The sequence below is a fragment of the Furipterus horrens genome, unplaced genomic scaffold (assembly GCF_987537825.1).
Source record: "Furipterus horrens unplaced genomic scaffold, mFurHor1.1.pri manual_scaffold_4, whole genome shotgun sequence".
Classification (NCBI taxonomy): Eukaryota; Metazoa; Chordata; class Mammalia; order Chiroptera; family Furipteridae; genus Furipterus; species Furipterus horrens.
The window spans coordinates 106,801,350-106,816,901 of NW_028327174.1; the positions used below are offsets into that span (position 1 = coordinate 106,801,350).

Genomic DNA, 15,552 nt, shown 5'->3' on the forward strand with positions numbered 1-15,552 from the left:
AAATCCAGTGAATCAGAAAAATAAATAACTGGCTTTAAAATACATATGTAGGAGAAATGTTAAGACAGATAAAAAATTAAAAACAAAAATAATGGGGACAGAAGGAAGCAATGCTTTCTTATTTCTTTCTTATTTCAAATATTCATTTTACATATGTGGAAACTAAGTTTTCTATTAAACAAAGAATTTCCCAAGCTCCAAGCACATAGGTGTGTGGCAGGAGCATGGGACACCGCCCGGAGAGGGTGCACGGTCACAGCACTGGGACTGGCCCCGTGTGCGTGCTGCGTACTCCCTGGCTGATGGCACACAGTGATGTAGGCGGAAGAACTATTGAAGCTTTAAAAGAATTCAATAAAGACAGTGAATGGGCAGTTACACAGCAGTTTAAAGATAGTGATCTCTTTCATGTTCAAAACAAAAGTGCCTTTTTATATGGAGTCATGAAGACTTATAAGCAGAGAGAAAAACAGGGGACCAAAGTAGCGCACTCTAGCAAAGCACCAGATGATGCAAAAAATTAAGGTATTCTTGGAAAGAACAGGCTATATAGTTGACATGCCCACTGGACAGAGGAAGTACGGGGACCACCTCCAGATTCCATTTATTCACATCAGCTGCCTTCTGTTGGCTCAGAGATAGTTGTGGAGCAGATCCCAAGATCTGTTTGAGGACAAATTTGTTCCAATAGTTGAGAAAGTTGGACTTATATGGAATCTTGGTGAAATGATGGATCCACTCACAGGTCTCAAAAGAAGTTATGCATTTGTCACTTTTTGTACAAAAGAAGCAGATCAGGAGGTTGTTAAACTGTATAATAATCTTGAAATTCACTCTGGAAAACACATTTGTGTCTGCATCTCGGTTGTGAAAAATAGGCTTTTTGTGGCTTCGATTCCTAAGTAAAACCACAAAACAGATTCTTGAAGAATTTAGCAAAGTAACAGAGGGTCTTACAGATGTCAGTTTATACCACCAACCAGACAGCAAAGGGGAGGTTTTTGTTTTCTTGAATATGAAGATCACAAAACAGCTGCTCAGGCAAGGCAGAGGTTATTGAGGTAAAGTCAAGGTCTGGAGAAATGCTGGAACTGTTGAATGAACTGATGCTATTGAAGATCTGGATCCTGAGGTTATGGCAAAGGTAAAAAGTGATATTTGTATGCAACCTTGTCAATAGAGTTACAGAAAAATTTTTAGAAAAGGCATTTAGTCATTTTGGGAAACTAGAACAAGTGAAGAAATTAAAAGATTATGCTTTCATTAATTTTTATGACTGAGATGGTGCTGCTGTCAAGCCTATGGAAGAAATGAAGAGCAAGGACTTGGAGGAGAAAATATTGAAATTGTTTATGCTAAGCCAACAGATCAGAAAAGGAAAGAAAATCTCAGAGGCAACTAGCAAAGAATCAAATGTATGATGATTACTACATGTATGGTGTACCTCATACACCATCTCAAACAATAGGTCAAGGGTGTGGATATAGGTGGTTATGGATAGCTTCCAGATTATTATGGATATTGATATTATTGTGGTTATTATGGCTATAATTACCATAACTATCATAGTGGATATGAAGATCCATAGTATGGTTAAGAAGATTCTCAAGTTAGTGCTAGAGGAAGGGGTGGTAGGTAGAGCAAGGGGTGCTGCCCCATCCAGAGGTCGGGGCTGCTTCTCCCCATGCTGAAGCTGGTTATTCCCAGAGAGGAAGTCCTGAATCAGCAAGAGGTGTTCCTGGTTCCAGAGGAGGTGCCCAACAACAAAGAGGCTGCAGACAGGCAAAAGGTGTCAAGTCCAGTCCTGATCAGTTGCAATGAAGGCTGACTTGCTATGTGGGATTATACCAGAAGCTTGCAGTGGAGTAATGGTAAGGAAGTCAAGCAACCTTAAATAAATATCTTGGCTGTATAGAAGCATATTCTATTGCAGAAGACCTTCCTGTGAAGATCATGGAATCAACCCCCAGCCTTTTTGGCACCAGGGAAAGGTTTCGTGGAGGACAATTTTTTCTGAGGGGTAGGGGGATGCGGAGTTTAGGCTGTAACGCACAATGTCAGAGCGAAGCTTCACTTGCCCGCTGCCTATCACTGCCTGCTGTGCCTACCGATTCCTAACCGCACCTGTCCCTAAATGTTTGCACTTTGATATGAATTTCTTTAACAGTTTTCTCTGAAGTGCAAATTATTAAACTAAACTGCTCTGTTTTGCAAATGTGTTCCAACAGAAGGTCTTCATGACTTCTAGCATGGTATCTTAATAAAGAATAAAGTTTTCTTAAAAAATCACGTAAATAGAGAGTCTGAAATTACAATCCATGTCACCTGATTTTTGATTCTTTGTTCCTGTCACTTACTGTTCTAAAGGACTCTTTGATGAGGAATGCCATTAAAGTGAGCATTAAGGAATGAGATGGAGTTAGTATTGTGAACAGTCATGGGGGGAAAACCCGTTCTGAAAGAATAAAGAACATGTGGAAATAAATGAAGGGTTGAGCATGGCTAAAATGTAGGGTCTGAAACTTGCAGGAGAGTGGATAGGGTGAAAAGATGTTTAAATTATGATTGGTCTTTAAAACATTCCAAGTATGAACTTCATGCTTAATTCTGGGTAAGAAAAGAGAAAATATTAAACAGATATATGTATTAGGGAAATAACTCCAGCAATATTAATGAGAAATGAGTGGATCAGGAAAGAAACAAGAGACCTCTGAGACTGCATAGTCTTCTCTTGTTTTTGAGTCCAGATTAGAAAAGGAAGCAAGCTAGAATAGGGAAAGCAGGAGAGGGATGCATTAAAGAGATAATGAAAACGAATCACCCCATGTAAGTGCAGCGGAGAGATAAATAAAAGGTGAAAAGAAAGAGGTGGCATTAATAGCTTTTATTTTTTTAATTTATAATATATTAAATTGATATATATTTTTTATGCTAGCATTTATTGGTGATTTGTTTTAAGGGTGCTGGAACATTAAATTTTTAAATGTTAGAAAATCATCCATTACAGCTTTACTATTTCAGATTACTTTTGTGAAGAATAGCACAGCCCCATTATTAAATTAAAAAGTGAAAAAATTCTTTCATTCACTCATATTACTTCATCCCCCAAATTTGGGAAGCACTTAGATCATATTCAATACTAAACAGAGTAGACAGTGGTTGTCTTCAAAAGACTTACAGTTTAGTGGGTGAAACAGATTCCACTTATATAATAAAATAAACAAAGAAGTAAATGCTAAGAAGAAGAAGTGAAGAGTACTGTGAGATATTTTGTTGGGGGCAGTTAAGATAGTCACATAACAGTAAATCTTTGGGAATGAATTTGTGATGAGAAACTTGAATATGACAAGAATTTACCTGGGTGAAATAAGAAGAGAGCACATCCTTGCAAATATCTTAGTCATGTTGACTTGAATTTACCATTAATTAGAGAATAAAAAGAAGAGTAAAAAATAAACTAAGTAATATATATATACTTCTTTTAATGCTCAGTTTAATACACACAAACACATGCCAGAACAACAACACTATAAATATAGATAGTAATTTTCACTTAATAAACTTTGTATTTTTATTTTAAATTACAGTAGGGGTTAATCATGTGTTAAATGTGTATTTTTCTATATACCATTGTAAATATGTTTAATCAAATATAACTATTATTTATACCTAGTTATTTGGGAAGCTTGGGAAATATTAAATATTATGAATTTAAACATTTAAGCATAAGTCATCTAGTAATGTAAATTTCTAAATTGACCTGACAAGATTTTCTATACAGAATAAAAGTGATGGAAGTGAAGCACCTAATATTATTTCTTGCTTTTAATCAGACTTAGTTGCAATCATCAAATTTTACACATAAAAGAGACCAGAGATCATTTGATCAAATCTTCACATTTTACAAGTGAGTGGCCTTTCCATTTTAAAAAAAATCAGGGTTTTTTCCTCTTCATCCTATTCTTCTATGGATGCCCATCAAAGGAGTAATGAATGGGGTGTGGAAGAAATTCATACGTATCTTTTATTTTAAGAAGCATGTTAGTATTGCTATATCAAAATACTCTAAAAACTTAAATTGAAAGAATATTCCAGTATCACCTTCTCATTTTATACAGTCAACCCTTAACCAACACCAATTTGAACTCCATAAGTCTGTTACCGAGCAAAAGGGGGTTTCTTTCATGTGGTGCCTTGGTGTAAAACCCAACAACTAGTGTTGAGGAAAACAGGTCTTTATATACAATATTCCAACCTGGGGAAGGCAGTGAGCATTTCAGCTCAGAGCCCTGTTCTCCCATGGGACCCAGCACTTCCCTTGCTCCCCAAAAGGCTAGAAGCCAAAAACATGCCCAGAAGTTCCCCATCCCTTATCTGTCAGCTCTCTCCTTCAGGATCTGGGGTACAATGTCATCAGCCTCCTTAAAATAGTCCGGAAAACATGTGCCATGTTGCCCTGGATTATGGTGTCGTCTAGGTTTTAACAGAGTCCTTTCTGCCTGTCCCAAGTTCCAAAAGTCCAAAAGTTCAGGTTTTGGAGTTCACTGAAGTTGGCACAATTAAAGCAGCAGCAGGCCGGCTTTCTTACTAGCCCAGACTGCACAGCCGAATTATCTCTATGAACTGCATAGTTGTTCCTCCTTCACTCAGACCTCATGGCCCTCTATTACCTCCTTTCACACTGCATAGCTTTCTCGTGCTTAACAGCTGCTGCCTTATTTTTAAATCCCTGACCTCAGCCTTTGCAGTAGTGGGTATGGTGACCAGTTGTGGCCACTTGTAGAAATTTGCGCAAGACTTGTAAGCTTTTCATCACCATTCTACAGCCAAAACCCCTCCCATCTCCTTGGTGCCTTGGAAAGACGAAAGCCATTTGCATAATTAAGAAACTAGCTACCAGCCATAGATATACAAAGGCATCTCTTAGGCTGCACTGTTCCCTTCCCCATTTTTCAAACCAAGGACTGTGTGGACTTTTGGGGGACCTTGTTTTCCACCCTGTAACAGATCCACTTATAGGTATATTTATAAAACACACACATACACACACACACACAAAATACCTGTACTGCTTTGGATCAGCAGCTGTGAGTTTGTGCATGAGGGGTGCTGATTGCAATGATTGATGTCACTTTATATGGGGGACTTGAGTCACTGTGGATTTTGGTATTTGTGATGAAGAAACCTGCCATTCTAAATGAGGCAGCTCATCTTCCTCCCCGTGCCCCTAGTTGCCCTAGACTCAGGAAGCTATAGGAGGCTTCAAATGGGCCAACTGCCAAACTGCTGGCACATAAGGAGGTACCTTAGCCTATCCTATGCTGTTTACACATTCCAAGCCTCAAAACTCCTTAAAAACTCACCCCACCCAGCTACTGGTGTCTGACTCCAAGACCTCAGCCCACCAAGTCACATACTCAGTAAACCATCTTGTTCAACATTTGGCTGCTGGCCTTATCTACCTCTGCCAACCCCCTAAAACCTAACAGTATTCACAGGCATTTTGGAACCAATCCCCAATGAATACCAAAGGAAAACTAAGTTTTGAGGAAGTCAAAAGATATATGTGTATTTTTTACTGCATATAGGTCAGTTTCCCTAACCCCCATGATTTTTCAGTTTCAACTGTAATTTCCGTTTTCCTGCTAGCCAAGTGAATGGGAGAGGGGAAAATGAAATCAGGTCATTTTTTTAAAGTTCACTTTTTCTTATCAGAAGATGAAAATCAACAATTGAAACTGAACAAACAAGGTAAGTGTTGAAACAGGGCCCCAGGCTGATCACCTATGAGGGGCTCAATGCTTGCTGCCAAAAAGCATGCTTCCCAATACCAGGGTTTGGTGAAAAGGAGAGGAATTGTTTATTTAAATGTTATACAGATTTAGATTAATGGCTGAATTCTGCTGGTAAGTCCCACTCCCTTTAAAACACTCACAGGTAAACAATCCTGCCTCCTTTCTTGCCAAATCAGGCCAGGTTCAGAATAGAAAAGTCAGAGGTACCATCTCCCTCTAGGAAAATAGAAGTCCGTGGCTCCGTATTTCTAAGTCACAGGTTGGCATTCCCAGGAGCTCCCATCCGCCTGTCCATGCCTGGTTGGGGAGGTCCCACCCATGCCGCAGTGCTCTCCATGCTCTTAATCCAGAACCATGTGGCACCTCCTTACACACCTGACCTCGTGGCAGGCTGTTGGGGTCCCTCTGCTGTCTTTCAAACCACGTGGCCCAGTGCACAACGGCTGCCGCCTTTCATTTAAATTCTAACCGTGGCTGGTGACACAGTGGGTATGGTGACCAGTCATGGCCACCTATGGGAAATCTTGCACAGGCCCAATGAGCACTCTGCCACCATTTCTTGCTTGGCCAAGGCTCCTCTCAATTCCTTGACACTAGGCAGTGGTCACCACTATCTGTATAACTAAGGAACTAGCTACCAGCCATAGATATGCAAAGTACCCCCAAAGCTGCGCTATCCTCTTTTCCCATCATGAAAAACACATGCTGTGGGGAATTTGGGGATCCTGCTCTGTAACACTGCACTCTGTTGAAGAAGAGTGGCAAGAATTTTCTGACTCAGGTGTTTAATTCATAAAATTATGTGTTTCATAACTCTATACTCACTTTGGTAAGTTTAACAATAGCTCTTTAATAAAGTATAAACTTCTACGATAGACTTCAAGTATCTTTACCAATTATTTTCTCTACTTATCAAATTATTCTCCTTTCTCACTAGTAACTGATTGCCCACAGCCCAGAAAAGCGGCTTGAGGGTGCAGAAAATAACACACAGGAAGATAATAATGTTCTTTTTTATTTTTTAACATTTTTAAATTAATTTCTTTTTTATTGTTATTCTATTACAGTTGTCCCAATTTTTCCCTTGATATTTTAACTTCATTTTTTAAAAAATAATAATTTCTTTAAGTTAATGAAACTGAGGACACTTTACAAAAAAACAAACAAACTGTGTTTAAGCTAATGAAAATGAACCAAAAAGAGACACCCCTCAAATAGCTGAAGGTATTCTCAACTTTTTTTTATCTTAGTCAATTGACTATTAAAGTTTAAAGCAGAGTAAAATCACAGTCACAAATGTGTATGGAAAATATTTGCAAGTCACACAATGTAAAGTAAACAAACTTATGCTGCCGTCCTTTTGACTCATAAATATGGAATGTAGCTTTTTGGAAAAGTTTGTATAAAAAGAAAGACTAATTGTTTTAACTTTTAAATGTTAAAGAGCATGGCTTTTTTTTTTCTTGGAACACATTCCAATGGAACAATAGCTGGAGATAATATATTGCTCTCAGGATATCCTCCCACTGTAGGTAGACATTTTACAGTTCATAACCCATACATGACCGTATGAAGGAGGCGATAGCCACCCTTTGCCAAAGACATTTTTTTCTTTACTATAAGTTAAAAATATTTTATTAAAATATTCTTTTACTTCTTTCTTATTTTTGAAGATGTGTTTGAAATCCCCCCCTATATTTCTTACTTAAGATTAAAAAAAAACTTGATATTTTTAGTGATTAACTAAAAAAGATCAAAATTTCACTTGTTAAATTATTAAATCATTCAACTTTAGTTTTTTAAGTACATATGACAGGTAGTATACTAATGTAGAATGCAAAATGTGGAGCAAGGCAGACATTGTGCCTACCCTGTTTATATGTTCCTCTTTAAAGAGACAGAAAATAACAAATAATAACCCAAAATATGCTTAGGGCTATAATATGAGAAGTACAAAGTCCAATATAATCATAGAGCAGGAGCATCAAGCTAGCTTAAAAGGGTGAGAGAAGACTTTCTAGAGAAAATAATCTCTAAACATGCTTTCAAATTGGAGGTTGTAAAATTAATTTAGAAAATTGAGTAGAAGAGATTAGGAACTTTAAGAATGCATTGTACATGAAACATATAAGTATTGTTTCATGAAACATTTCTTCAAATCCACTAGCTTAAAGGACGAATGAAGGTAAGATAGTAAAAAATGAGACATTAGAGTGATCCTGGCAGGACAAGAATTTTTCTGTCAGAAAAAAGCATGTGCAAGTGTGCAGAGGTAGGAAAGTTTCTATAACCCCAGAACTGCAAGTTCACAAAAGTTGGAAATGCTGATGGGAAGGAAGTGGGCCTGGGAGTCAGTGGTTGTGTGAAACATCAAAAATTAGACCGAATTCAGGGTAGAAAATAGCTATCAAGAATCTTTATAAGCCATACCATAGGTTGGGTATTATTTTAAGAACGACAGTCAGCTGCTAATTGGTTTTAACCAGGAGGATATGATCATGATTGCATGTTGGAGAATAGTTCTGATTATGTTGTACAAATAAGAGAGAGAGGAAAATCAATACTGAAGGCAGATGGCTTGCAATAACTCAGATGGTCTAGTCAGGCAGAGCGATTCGGAGCATATAGAGAAGTGAATGGATGTGAATGCTTGGTGGAAAGTAAAAGCAGCAACACTGGGGCTGTGGGAAGGAAGTGAAATGCAGGGGCCTGGCATGCCTGTCAAATTGCAGGCAGGAGCAATCAGATGTGTGGTGCCAATTATGAGATGGTAAACAATGGAAAAGAAACATGTGTAGTGGATAAGGAGGAAAATGATTTTCAGTTTGGGACACATTGATTGTAAAATCTGCTCATTCTCAAACCTTTTACAGTAAGGAGCTTCAGAAGACTTACTTAAGGTCCGTTCATGGTAAGACAGATACAGCTCTCTGGAACATTTTCCAATTTTACGCATTTCGACATGGGTTCTGCCACCCTGGCTTTCTATTCATAGTTCAAATAACAATAATAAGTGATATCTTGATATACTAGTCTTTGAACTTTAGATTTTTATTTTCAAGTAAAATGCATTTTTCTATAAGAATTTGAAGTTAGTAACCACTATGTTAAAAATAGCTTAACAAAAACAATCTTTCAATATGACATATCCAATGACCCAATACATGGTAGTATTTAAGCTTATATTTTTTATTTGGATGCATGAGATGAAGAGCATATATTCTTTACACTGATTCATGTGATTTTTTAAAAAGAAACAATTATATAGAGGTATAAAGTTTCCATTTAAAAAATAAATGAAGTTATATTTTGTTGTAATTATGAACATTTTTTAAACCCACCAAATTTATACTCACACCACATCATAATAAAAAGGTTTGTTATCCTAACAATTATAACTCTCTGCTGGTTGAGCACTCACAATGTAGCAGAATTATAAATCACAAATAGAAATTCTGCCCCTGTCTCTAGCAATTCACTGGGAAATGTTCATGGAATTTATTATTAAATTAATTTCCCTTTCTTCAATTTTGGGCTACATATACAAACTGTCTTGATATCAGTCACTTATGTAAAAAAACACTATTCAATTCAATCATATGTACTGATCAATTGTCAGATGATTGCCATGAGCAAGCTGTTCATACCACATTTTCTCCTTTGTTAATGTCTGTGTTACTGTTGGAAGGATAAAGCCTCCCTGGGAAGGTGAATGGCTCAAGGAAAATGTTCTCGTGAGCTCCTCTCATTCCTCCTTAGATAAAATTAGGTTAAAAAAATAAAAATTGGATTAAAACCTGTAGAACGTGAAATAAATAATTTGAAAGGCATAGAATTTAGGGGGTATGAGTGAGATGGCATGCATCCGAGGCCCTGCTTACATATATGTCTATGCAGCTTGAGCACTGTATGTAGAAACTTCACATATTGTCCCAATGTTTTTATTTGTGATGAATTATTTTCTTCTTTTAAAAAACAGGATTCTTGAAAATTAAACATTTTTTTCTTTCAATATTAAAGTCACTGCAATCATTTTCTTCAGTTATTTTGAAAGGTCAAAGTATCGACTTTCCTGTGACTCAGTATCTCAGGCAACAAAGGTTTCTGAGTACGTGAGGAAGGAAAGCTAAGGCTTAACCTGGGAAACAGCCCTCGGTTTCCTCCTGGCACACGAGCAAGGCCACGGTGGGCACCACCAGCATTTGTGGCAAATATAAGGGAAATGAATTGTCACTGTTTATCAGAAACTTAACAATGCCAATGGCCTCTTGCCCAGTGATTTTCATAAGTAGAAAAGTTTATTGTAGCATCATTTATCATTTTAAAAGCTTACTTTGGAAAACAAGATGTCCAAAATAAAGACTAAATAAATTATAGCAAAGCTTCCTGAGAGTAATTATAACGACATTAAAATGTTTTATATTTACAAAAGCAACATTTTATGGTTTACAAAAAGTTTATGCTGATGTACAAATACTTATATCATAAAGCAAAGTAGAAAAAGGAAGGTTTATCTTTGGAAATAGTTTTTCCTGCATAGATAACATATTCTAAGAAATTCAAAGTGATAAGAATATAATATCAACTTAAAGAAATTTTACCATGATACAGCATTCATTTCTGAAAGACAATATCACAAGTAAATTAATTTTTCTCCTATTGTAGTTTAAATATATTTTAAAGTAAAATTGATTGCTTAGTAATGGAAAATGTAATCTATTAACAATTGTTTTCTTCTGCAAATGTATACTCCATCTTACTACCCAAAGTTCATCCATAAAAGACATGTAAACAAATAATCTGTCTAGACTCTGACAAACTTTAAACTATTAACCAATAGGTTGAAACAAACCAAGAAAACTTTAGGTTAAGTGTATCTCCATTTATTGCCAGAACTTTTATCTTTGTCAATAACAAGAAGCCTGACATTATTGTTGCTATTATTAACTTGTATCTTATTCTACCCTAGTAGGAAAAACTCTTTGGAATAATAAAATTCATTGCAGTAATATAGTTGTCATTCATTTTCTTTCTATAAAATATTAGCTACATAGTACTGAATATTTAATAGATAAACTTAAAATATAGATCCAAAAATGCACAATAATTAATATTTCCATATTTTGATCCAAGGCTTGGACATTCAATTCAATATGTTAGAATGGCAGTTGAGATAAAAAGGCACAAAACAGTTCTGAAAACTATTCATCCATTCATTTAATGTCCTAGATGTTACCTTTCTCCCACAATGGAGAAGTATATAATCTCTCTCGCTTCCTTGCTCTTTTTATTAGCATGAAACCCACTTTGCAGCTCCCAAAGCTGCAAGCCAATCAGATGTATAGAAATTCATACATCTGTTTCAATGCTTCCTTTAGTCTAGTTCAGAGTACAAATGCAGACAATATTGCTTTCCCAGAGGCAAGCTAGGAAAATCTTTTTCTTTCTATAGTAGAGGCAGAGAATAAACATTTCAAGATTGAAACCCATTCATCTGTAAACAGAAATGTCATAGCAGACATTTACTGAAGAATAAAATAAGCAGAGATGATCATTTCATAGCCTGCAGTAGTTTGAAACTAGTTAAAAAGCAAATACCTCTTTAGGCACGCCATTTCCTCTGTCTGGTAATGGGTGCTGACCTTTGTTTTGCAGTTCTTCTAATTGCTTTGCTTTTATATTTACTAAACCCCCATTTCACTTACTCATCAGCCACATGGGGGTGAAAATGGATGGTAAGGCACAATCATTTACAGGCACACTTTTATTAAAGATAAAAAGCTTCTGGGACTGTGGTCTTTAGAGGCAGTTAAACAATTGCATTCTTTCTTCCAGCTTCTTTCAGTGGTATCCTTAAGCTTTATAAACCCTCAAAGAAAAGGAAAGTTCACAATGTGCGTAAAATAGGAGAGTCCTGAATTATTACTTAGTGTGTATGTATATTCTTGGGAACTTAGCATATTGATTTGTGCCTGTACCCCATGCCCTAAAAATTGGGAAGGGTGGAACTTAAAATGATATATGAATTTTTTGACATGTTAGCAAATGCCTGAGTTATCTGAGATCAAAAGTTATCTGAAATCACTTTAAGGAGAGGAAGTAGAGCTCTAAGCTGTTTAAAAATTACAGAGCCAAGAGATCACAGTTAATTTCATTAAAATAGTTGTCTATATACAATATTTGGAGAGAAAAAAAATAATTTAGAGCCTTAGTTCAACCTTTAATAAGAATGAATTATAGGTTTATCCAAAAATTAAATGTGTAAATCTTAACCAAAATGTACTAGAAGAAAATATTTTAATATGCTTATGAACTTCAAGAAAAACTTTCTTAAAAAAGACAGAAAAAGTGAAACACTGCATGAAAATATTTGCAATATATAAAAATTTTCACACATATTGTTATGGAGCATTTGCGAGCAAAGAGGACACGAGGCAATTTAGAAACAAATTGATGGCGTTTATTTACCTGGCCAGGGACGGTTCTTCCCACCTTCAGAGGCGGAAGATGGGAGAGCCGCGCTGCCTTACAGACTAAAAGGTTTTTAAAGGTTTCTAAAGGCAAAAAAAACTAGACTCATGTCCTTGGAGCTGCCCAATAAAAGTAGTAGGTGGGAGAAACTACACATAGACACTTTCTAATTTAGAGGGGGCTTTAGCTGATAAACATTTAGTGCATTTAGTGCACTTAGGCCCTGGCTGGTTTAGCTCAGTGGATTGAGCGTCGGCCTGCGAGCTAAGTGTCGCTGGTTCGATCTTCCAGTCAGGGCACATCAGAGAAGGAAAACTCTGACTCCAAAAAACCTCCGCTGCCTTGCGGCATACCTCTTCAGGGGAAAGGCTAAGGGAGTAAACCCCGACAGAAAATCCGGAGCCGGAGTCCCTAAGGCGGTTTGACGTTGTAGTCAACACCGGCAACTCCTGCGGCGCACCTGAAGCCAAGCTGTATTGACTCCGTCTTTCCCTTGGACCCTTCAGCTGCGAAGAGAGGGGGGGGTCTGCTGCATGGGAAACAGCAGACCCTCCATATCACCCTGCCCAGGCTCTGTAGCTTCAGCATCATCGCAAGATGTCGATTCAACACGGGAGGAGTCAGATACCATGTCACTCCCGAGTCGGACTGCACAGCCATTCTCGGCGGTGCAGATAGACTCTTTAAGAAGCTACACCATCGTCTCTCGAGACGGACGGCTGCCGACGACGACGACGACGAGTGCACTTAGTACGCCTGGGATAGAGATAACAGCCAGGGTGAGCTAACAAAGGGACTTCAGCTAGTAAATTCTTGGTAGTAAATTCTTGATGCATCTGGGATAGAGATAACAGCCAGGGTGAACTAACAAGGGGGCTTCAGCTAATAAATTCTTGGTGCATCTGGGATAAGTGAGCAAAATAACTTGCCACTGGAGTAAAAAAGCAAAAATGGCAAAATAGCAAAAAAAGTAAAAAATGACCTATCACAATATTTAAAAATATAGAAATATATAGAATATATCCTTTAAAAACAATAATAAAACAAACTTACTAATTGAAAATGGGCAAATAGGTAAACATATGTGTCACTAAAATAAAATAACGTGTGGTATTTTAACTAAGTTTTAATCCTTTAATATGATCAATCAGGGATAAAGCTATAAAGAAATGATATTTTTATACTTCTATATCTTAGTGGGACAGTGTCATTGACATGGCCACAATGAAAGGTATTTTGACTCTGTAGAGTAAAAAGCAACTTGTTATCTAACCAAAAGAAATACCCAAATAATTGCATAAGAAAGTATATACATGGGTAGTCACCACATGTAGCTTACAATAGCAAATACTGGAAAAGACAATACGTTCATCAAAAAGAAAAATGGCAAAATAACTATTACATTCAAATTATGAAATATGACACAGTGACTAAAAATTATTAATTAATTTACATATAACAGCATGGAAAGAACTGGGAGTTGTATTATTGAGTAAAAAAAAAAAAAGCAAATTACTGAGTGACATATGTTGGATGACACCATTGTATCAGAACATGAACAAAGCAAGACAACTGAAGTAAGCCCTAGGGTTGCCCCAGATTACAGCCTTGAGAGTTACCAAGCAATAGCTAATAGAGAGGGAATTCAACACCAGGCAGACTTGGTAGAGTTGAAAGAAAGAGAGCTAAGGATCCAGGAAAATCTAGGAAGCTAGAGTTCACAATGGGGGAGTATTGGATAGCAAAGAACTTAATAGAGAATTCTGGAGATGAGAAGAGGGTTCCCTAAACTAATCAGAATACTGATTGGTGCATCATTTGAGAATACTACCTTAAGTAGAGGAAAGCACCATCCAAAAGAATTTAAGGGACCACTATCCAGTTGTGGGAGACTGGTATGTGTGGTACAGAGGGCTGTAGCCACTGCATGGAGCCGAAACATGGGCCCATAAGCCTTAACTGGCTGGCAAACGTGCCCCACATACCATACTACTGGTCCCACACCCTGAGGGAGTTTTAGAAGTAGTATAGGAATGCAATGTACTCTTTGAAGCTAATGTAGCCTGCTTACTCTGTGTAGCTTCATATTCTTACTAGTAGAATGTGAAAACGAAATGTTTAAGTAAAAAGAGACATCCAGAGTTCTATGATATGCCTTGGTGCCTCACAGTCTTGCTGCCTATCTCCCTATGCTGACTTATGCTTCCCTTTGTTCTTACTCCCAACCATCTGGTGGAGGTCTGCATGCTTACTCCATGCATTTCTGCATGTAGAAAACTCAATAAAAACCCTCACTGAGAAAAGAGTGATCAGTGATTTCCTCTGAGAGACACTCACCCTTCTCTCTCCTCAGATAATTCATTTCTGAGTCAGTTCTTTCATCCATGCCAAGGGATCTTTGCGACAGGTTACCCTCGCATCCAGTGCTCATATAATGCTGGGAACAGTGAACATTCTAAGAAGTCATAAGGGGGAACTTCATAATCATTGTGATTTATTAGAATACTCAGAAGGGGTTTGCTTCAGAAGTAAGGTATAATTAGCCCTAGACTAAATGATGTTCTGGTCCCACCAAACAAATATTAAAAGACTTAAAGGATCAAACTGTGAATATGTAACCCAGCTGTGTCCTTGTATAAAGCTCAAAACTATATATAGACATACAAAATAACGAGCATCAAACAAGGTAAAGTTCATCCTGCATGGTATACAATCCAAGTTTTTCAGACATGCAATGAAGCAGAAAAATATGAACCATAATGAGGAGAAAATACAGTCAATTTAAACTGAGAACTGACAGATCAAAGAATCAAAGAAGTATGCTAAAATAGTTCTTACCACTGCATTCTACTATATGTTAAAAAATTTGTCTATGAAAGCCTTTATGAGGATGAATACAAAAACAATATTAATTAAAAATAAAACATATTGTCTTTTCATTCATTCTTTTATTGCCTCATCCCCAAAATCGGTCGGCAGCCGTCCGTCTCGAGAGACGATGGTGTAGCTTCTTAAAAGTCTATCTGCACCGCCGAAAATGGCTGTGCAGTCCGACTCGGGAGTGACACGGTATCTGTCTCCTCCCGTGTTGAATCGACATCTTGCGATGAAGCTACAGAGCCTGGGCAGGGTGATATGGAGGGTCTGCTGTTGCCCATGCAGCAGACCCCCCCTCTCTTCGCAGCTGAAGGGTCCAAGGGAAAGACGGAGTCAATACAGCTTGGGTTCAGGTGCGCCGCAGGAGTTGCCGGTGTTGACTACAACGTCAAACCGCCTTAGGGACTCC

At 37.4% G+C, this 15,552-nt stretch overlaps 1 pseudogene; it reads left to right on the forward strand.

Moving 5' to 3' along the window:
• The first annotated feature begins 305 nt into the window (after positions 1 to 305).
• LOC150012623 (heterogeneous nuclear ribonucleoprotein Q pseudogene) lies at positions 306 to 1,821 on the forward strand (annotated as a pseudogene).
• Positions 1,822 to 15,552: the final 13,731 nt, after the last annotated feature.